The sequence below is a fragment of the Pezoporus flaviventris genome, unplaced genomic scaffold (assembly GCF_033815535.1).
Source record: "Pezoporus flaviventris isolate CSIRO_AGI_PZ_B2104156 unplaced genomic scaffold, CSIRO_AGI_Pfla_v1 ptg000002l, whole genome shotgun sequence".
Lineage (NCBI taxonomy): Eukaryota > Metazoa > Chordata > Aves > Psittaciformes > Psittacidae > Pezoporus > Pezoporus flaviventris.
Window position 1 is genome coordinate 3,558,848 of NW_026892550.1, and position 8,074 is coordinate 3,566,921.

General features: G+C 42.5%; 1 long non-coding RNA gene across 1 annotated transcript in view; it reads left to right on the top strand.

The window, feature by feature from the left end:
* LOC133276295 (uncharacterized) overlaps positions 1–8,074 on the top strand; it is a 72,121-nt gene that overhangs the window by 20,302 nt on the left and 43,745 nt on the right. The gene's annotated exons all lie outside the window — the stretch shown is intronic.

Here is an 8,074-nt window from a genome sequence, read left to right on the forward strand (position 1 = left end):
TTCTCTTCACTGAGCAAACTTATTGGCAACCAAGACACATTCAATCATGCTTAGCAAAAAGGCAGCATTTTAACAACTAAACAGCTCATTCACCTAAAAACTCACATTTTCCAAGAAAATATGCCAAGCGGGGTTTGAAAAGCTACATGTAAATGGATCATGGGATATGTATGATAATTTCATTATTTTCCATGACACTTACTTTGAGGATAGCAACATGCTTTTCTTTATTAATGCAGCAACTGATCCATTTTCCAGAAACCCTTACCTTATGGTAGGTAAGACAAGTATAGATGTAAAATACAGGACTTACTTCATCCACATACAAGTCCAGCTGTTTCTGAATGGAAAGCTGCCATAGTTTCACAGTTCATAACAACAGTGTGTAAAATTTTAGAGCCGAAATTGTATTTCTCCCACATACTGACTGCTGTAGATGTTGTCATAAGGTGCATGAGGTTTACAGCTGTGTGATGAGGTGAGCAAGGGGATTCTGACTTCACCTGTAAGTAGAAGGTGACCAGCTGAACACTGCTTATGAAGCAATCTTGCATCAGTGTCATGATTCACATTCACTTTTCCAGTTCTTCCCAAATAAGATCTTTAACAACTCCGCTTCCACCAGGTTGGATAATCCATAAAGGGGGTTAGGAAAAGAGCATTTAACAAAGAAGCTCCTTAGAAAAGCAAAGGAAGAGTTCATAAGACTCGGTAGGTGAGGGTAGTGATAGAGCTGGGAAAAAAACCCAGCATAAACTGGGGGTTGGCACTAGATGATCTTAAGGTCCTTTCCAACACAAAACAGTCTATGATTCTATGATAAATATGGGCATGTACCAGACTAGTTAATAATAATAGCACAAATAATTGTGCGCCAATGCTGACACATAGTTGAAGAAAGCATGGAGTGTGGGATCAGGTGAGAAGAAAGCAACATTTAAGCAGAGCTCCATAAATGACTTGATTGTCTGGACTGAAGGATACTGACTGATGGAAAAGTAACAAGACTTTCAAGTAATTGCAAAGATTGGGATTAAGAAGGTGTGAGTAGGGAGGAGAAGGCAGGTCCAGAAATGGGAGTGTTAAGAAAAATGGGAGCAGAATCATAGAAAAGGCAAGTAGAAAACTGAGAGTGTAACAGGAGAAATAATGAGAAACGGGGCAGAAACGCAACCTACAGGGAAGTTACACCCTACTTCATGGCACAAAAGTCATTTTGAAAGGGTTGTTTTGCAAATAATGTATAAGCGATCTAAAATAGCAGCAGTTTAGAATGGCAGTGGGCCATGTGGTCCATCTACCCACTGTATCTGTCCACCATGGGATGCGTTTTCCCTCCAAACGCCGGTCTGACTCATGCTTTAATGTGTTTGCAGTTGCACAACTGCTTTTGGGTTTCTGTGAAACATCAGACATTTCTTTTAACCTCCAGCCTTCACTGCTGTTTATGAGCTTTTGATAGTGTTGTTTTGCAAGTTTGAGTAAGTGAGAGTCAGACCCTATGACCCTGTGGGCTGGAAGGATCTTTCTCCTGGCTCACCCACGGACTATTAGCCCCATTTAACCACATAAATATCCAAGGGCCAAATTCAGTGCCATTGGAGGCAGTAGGAAAGTTGCCACCAGTTCAAATGGACCTACAGATTAGAGCCAAAAGTTTCTTTGAACGAAGATATGGAGATATTTGTACTCTGTTCAGCTCATGGAGGCTTGTGTTTTGTGATTCATTTCCCTTTTTCAGTACCTTGTGGAAGAAGGATGGCCCTTCAATATGAACATCCACAGGATGTGTGTAGTTAGCATAAAACTTACGCTCTTTACAAACTATGTGCACTTAAGAACTGAAGTCATTTAATTCAGACAGGTTTTTCTTAAAACGACATCTCCTAAACAAAGAGTTCTTGAAGATCAAGTAAGAACTTTCTTTTTCTTAAAGGGAAAGGTCCAGAAGCAGAAGTCAGTGGGATCCAGAAGAGTTTTTCTATTCCAAGAAAACAAAACAAGACTGCAACTTGAAAGACATTCCTGCACGGTGAAGAGTGGGCATATCAGAGGTCTCCTGACCCCCACCACTGCTGAGGCGCAGCATCCTCAGCCCACAGCCACCTTGGCCCAGGGGTAAGGAGAAACAAACAGACAAAATAAGAGTAGAAGCCAGAAAGTTACTTGGCAAGAAGCAATTTCAGTTGACTTCCAGTTCTAATGCATTTTTTTGGATATGCTACTCTTTTCTTTGAGCATCCTGAGCATCATTAAAAGTCCATTTATTTCACTAGCTTGTACATCAGGCTAATTATATCCTGCGGACAGTATGCTTGGACTCCACAACCCAAAAGGGACAGCTAGAAACCAGATTCATTAAAAAGACTTTTTCATTTTATAGCACTATAAAACATAATGATACAATTCAGTCCCAAACCCTCAATAACCAAATTTGTATAGCACAAAATCCTCCAAATTTGGACTTCCTAGTTGAAACTTCAAAGATTTTTCTCTCCTGTATTTGTTCTGTCTCACCAACAGTCTCAGAGGACATCAGGTCACTATTTCGTTTAATGATGTCCAGAATGAATTAGCTAGTAAAATTAAATGATTGTTTTTCTATCAACAGTAATGTCTGTGTTGGCCCAAACTGATTCAGGAACACATTGTTTTAAAAATGACATTTAATTCCAATGTAATATGGTCCCTTTGAGTGAGATACTTTCAAAACATAAATGTAGTCAGTGCTGGCCTCAAAAGAATTTATGTGCTGGAGGCTCTGATCTTACCGATATAAATCTGTGCCTAGATGGAGAACTCTATCTTGAGGAAAGTACAGTAATGCTAATGATTATTGAGCCAGAAATTACCCCATTTAAATCTCAGATCCCTGGCTGAGTTTGTGAGGCTAAAAACTCCCCTGATTTGTAAACAGAGCAAAGAGAGCTGCTCCTGAACCTCATCTCCACAATGGCACTTTTACAGCCATCTTTTCTGATTTCAGCTGTGCCATAAATAACCTGAGATAGCCCTTTTTAATAGTTGTTTAGGAACTGGAAGCATAAGTAACATTTTCCAGGTAACAGGACTTTCACTTCTAGAAGGATATAAGGATTTGGGGCACGACTGAGAAATGTCATCCCCTGACTGTGTACTCTGGCTGTTTTCCAAGAGCTGGCCTAGCACTGCTCCATTTATGTGCATGTACCACTCGGATATTGCCATGGAGGCAGATGTTGCCTAATACAAGGCTGCCTTATAAATCCTGTCCCTAAATGTATTCTGCATTTGGTTTGAACTGATTATGTGGAAGCATGAGCAGCATCCTCTATACCAGGTCACCTATGAACACAAGCTGCCCAGAAGTCATCAGACCCTTGATATATTAAAGATATACCCCTAAAAAACACCAGCCCCCTCTACATTTGCCTACAAGTATGCTCGAATGTTCGTGGAGGAAAGTTTTCCCTGGCAAAAGCAGGGTCCCTTGAATCTAAGACCATGCAACCACCAAATGGCAAGACCGTAACAAAAGTGTCTGGGAGGGAATGTGGACAGACAGGGTGTCCAATAGGCACAAAGCTGAATCACAGACTTATTTCAGCAAGACCAAAGAGAAAGCTACTGGAAACAAAAAGCTTTCATTAACTTGTTACATGGCTGGATTTAAGGGCAAAATTTGCAAACAGAGGTTGGAAACACACTAATACCCGTTATGCATTAGCAGAGTAGCAAGAGGGTTCGTTTTAAGTTCCAGACATTGGGATTTAAGTCAGAAAGTATTCATGGAGAGGAGAAAGAGCTATGGCACCTTCCCTGTTGCCTTCCAGCAGTTCTTTGACAGAATGTCTTTATCCTCCTGGAAAGGACTAGCAACACAATTCCTTTCCATCCCGAATATTTGTTGGACTGATTTCCCATTTCAGAAACCAAAGGAAAAGAAACAATATTATTTATTTCTAATTAATTAATATGAACTTTGATGTTAGACTCCCCTTCAAGCAACACCTTTTCTTACAAAGGCTAAGCTAAGGTTAGATAAGAAGGCATGCTTTCTAATCGATATATTTTCCAGCATACGTGTTCTTTGGCAATGATTTCCAGTTGCCTCTTTTGAGTGTGTGTGTCTCTGCGCTGATACTCGTGTATGTGTAAGCGTTCCTGTTTCAGAAAACAGAGTTGTTGGACATGGATAGGAATGTGTCTGGCATCTTTAAAAGAAAGACTCGGAAAGAGATCAGGATTTGAGTGAGTTTTGCAAGATATCCAGCTCTGACTATTTTGCGGTTAACTTTCCATTCCAAAATTGCTCATGGTGAGCTGTCCAGACCATGTCTCTTACCAAAGAATTTTTGGAATCGTGAGAAAACAATGAGTTAGCCGTTAGGAAAGATTAACCTCCCCATCTTAATCCTTCCAACTATCGCTTTACATAAAAAGAACATTCATGTCTAAATCACTGCTAAAGACTCTTGGATAAATTTCTCTCTAGCCTAATTCCACTGAAACTGTCACTGCTACATAAACTATATGGTGATTTAATGTGAGCTGGCTACAGTTATTATTGCAATAGTGTTAGAATTGCCATCTAATATTGGAGTCCTGTCAATGCTACTACACGCTGTATTTACATAGAGAAAACTTACAAGCTAAACAGACAGGACTGCAGAGAAAGGAAATATTTTTATAGTTAGGCAATGAAGACTCAAACTAAGAAGATGATTTGCCCACAAATGAATAAAGAATTTGGGAATGAACATAAAATAAACCCAGGTCTGCTAAATCCCACACCATCCCACACTATTGCTTTCCAAAGCACATTAGTGTTTAATTCACTGTGGAACGGGTAAGTTGTCTGTTCCGATTTCACCGTTGCATCCACAACCAGAACAAAATGTAACAATTCAGAATAACTGAATAAATAATTTCTCAGAGTAAGTCTGCTGGCAATCCCTTGTATCAATAGCATTTTAGGCCTTGGAGCAAAAAGGTGCTTCGTGCCTCTCTGTTACTCAAGCATTTTAATCCCTGCTGCTTTCCTAAACAGATCCTAGGCTCCTCAAAGTATTTGTAGTTCTCAGGATTCATGTTTTAAAAGTCAGAAACAAAAGCTTCTATCAAGTTGGTTGGTGGGTTGGGGTTTTTTTAACATTAGAAAGCTATCCCTGTTTGTTCAGGATCCGACCTGGTAAATACACATCCAATCATTATCAGTGCCAAACTACCTGACTGGTGACATGAAGTTGGCAATGATGACCTTGACATCTTCTATCCATATGGTTACACAAAAAATCTGTGCACTTTAACCCGTGACTGTACAAACTGTAGAGACAGCAGCTGAATCCTCATGCAAGGGAGCAATTTGGTGGCTTCAGATGTGGTGGCGAGACAGCAGCCAGCTGTGCTAGTGTATCAGCTACATATACCCACCCTGTGAAATTTGCCTGTTGATCATCAGAATGCAGCTTTCAATCAGCACATTGTGAATGGATAAAAATTGGCAAAAAAAAGTCCATCTGGCTCAGGTTTGGATTCTAGGCTCTGTTGTCAGTGCTTTGGGAGCCCAATAACACAAGGGACTAACACAGATTGCATTGAAAACATCATGGAAATGTGGATGTGTGTGATGGTCTGGATAGGGTAGTACAGAGAACATGCATGCTGTATGCCAGTGGCTCTGCAAAGGGAGCCTTTCGCTGTGGAAGCTCAACAGCTGTATCTAGTCTGGTTGCAGGTTTGCCTCTGGCACCAAGTGCTGCAGTTCTTTAGCTAGCACCAGTGGTCAGCACTACACTTGACATGAAAAACAAGCTCACAGTAGGGGGACTGACAGCTTGTGAGTGTTATGGACAGGGGTAAAGGGAGACATTTTTGGCATTCTAGAGCCTCTCCATTATAGCAGTGCACCGAATGAAATCCTGCATCAAGAAAGAAAGAAAAGAAAAAAACATCTTGTTCTGAAAAGCTGCTTTTCTAGAAGGATAACAAGCCTGTTAAAATCACCTTCGTTCTGCTCCTTTTGCCACATTTCTCCCCTAAAAGAAATGCCTGACTCTTTCACCTCTCCTTGCGTGGGGGTGACTATCAGGGTCGGATGCCTTGTTGCACAGGTGGAGATTAAGTCCCTTACTCTGCACCAAGTCTATCTGGTTGTGTAATGTGTCCAGTGCCTCATCTGCATCACACAGCAGTGTAATGCAGAATGACCTTTCAGGCACTTTGGAAGAGGTCATAAAACATCTGTACTCTTCAGTTTTAAGTGCAAGATTTGCAGTTTTGAGGGTTATCTTAGTAGGCTATTATAGAATCATAGAATCATAGAATAGTTAGGGTTGGAAAGGACCTTAAGATCATCCAGTTCCAACCCCCCTGCCATGGGCAGGGACACGTCACACCAGACCATGTCACACGAGACCTTGTTCGACCTGGTCTTGAACACAGCCAGGGATGGAGCATTCACAACTTCCCTGGACAGCCCATTCCAGTGCCTCACCACCCTCACAGTAAAGAATTTCCTTCTTATATCCAATCTAAGCTTCCCCTGTTTAAGTTTTAACCCGTTACCCCTTGTCCTATCACTACAGTCCCTAACGAAGAGTCCCTCCCCAGCATCCCTATAGGCCCCCTTCAGATACTGGAAGGCTGCTCTGAGGTCTCCACGCAGCCTTCTCTTCTCCAGGCTGAACAGCCCCAACTTTCTCAGCCTCTCTTCATACAGGAGGTGCTCCAGTCCCCTGATTATCCTTGTGGCCTCCTCTGGACTTGTTCCAACAGTTCCATGTCCTTTTCATGTTGAGGACACCAGAACTGCACACAATACTCCAGGTGAGGTCTCAGGAGAGCAGAGTAGAGGGGCAGGATCACCTCCTTCGACCTGCTGGTCACGCTTCTTTTGATGCAGCCCAGGATACGGTTGGCTTTCTAGGCTGCAAGCGCACACTGAAGCCAGCTCATGTTCATTTTCTCATCAACCAACACCCCCAAGTCCTTCTCCACAGGGCTGCTCTGAATCTCTTCCCTGCCCAACCTGTAGCTGTGCCTGGGATTGCTCTGACCCAGGTGTAGGACCTTGCACTTGGCATGGTTAAACTTCATGAGGTTGGCATCAGCCCACCTCACAAGCGTGTCAAGGTCCCTCTGGATGGCATTCCTTCCCTCCAGGGTATCAACTGAAACACAGAGCTTGGTGTCATCAGCAAACTTGCTGAGGGCGCACTCAATCCCACTGTCTGTGTCACTGACAAAGATGTTAAACAAGACCGGTCCCAACACCGATCCCTGAGGGACACCACTCGTTACTGGTCTCCAGCTGGACATTGAGCCATTGACCACTCAATTCTTGTGTTCTAAGATGTACTTGTGTTCTAAGATGTTGAACACTAATGAGGGCAGTTAATGGGTATTGAAAGGGTTGAAAACTGGCTGAACAACTGGATTGGTCATTAGTGACACAAAGTCTAGATGAAGGGCAGAAAGTAGGGGTCAGGTACAGAAACAGTACCTTAGGGGCCAAAACTTTGTCCACTCCTGTTTAACTTAATGATCTGGTTGACAGGGCAACAAATGCCCTTAGCACTTTGCCAGAAGATTGTATGCTGCCATACAGAGGGACCTCAACAGGCTGGAGAAATGGTCCAGAAGGAACCTCATGAAGGTCAACAAGAAGTGCAAAATCCTGCCCTTGGAAAGGAACAACCCCAGGTGTCCATGCTTGAGCAGGGGAGTTGGATAAGATGATTTACTGAGGTCCTTTCCAACCTCAACCAATTTGTGATTTTGTGACCGGTCACTTGAAAACTCTTAAACATTTTTACAGCTGCCAAAACATGCTGTGTTGGTGCCTTGGTCCTGGTGTAAGTGTCTGGAGTCTCTTTATCTTTGAGAATATTTAAGGAAATGTAAAGCACAGCAGGGCTTACTCCTTTTTCTGATGCAAATAAAAAGCATTTCATGCACAACACTGCTCCCCATCTTCTCAAACTGCTGAGGGCTGCTTAAGCAATGCCCTTCCTAGGCGCAGAAGTAGTTTCTGTGGTATAAAGGGTACTGTCAGCATGGTTTTGCCTTCCCAGGAGCTAAAGGTGAAACCACC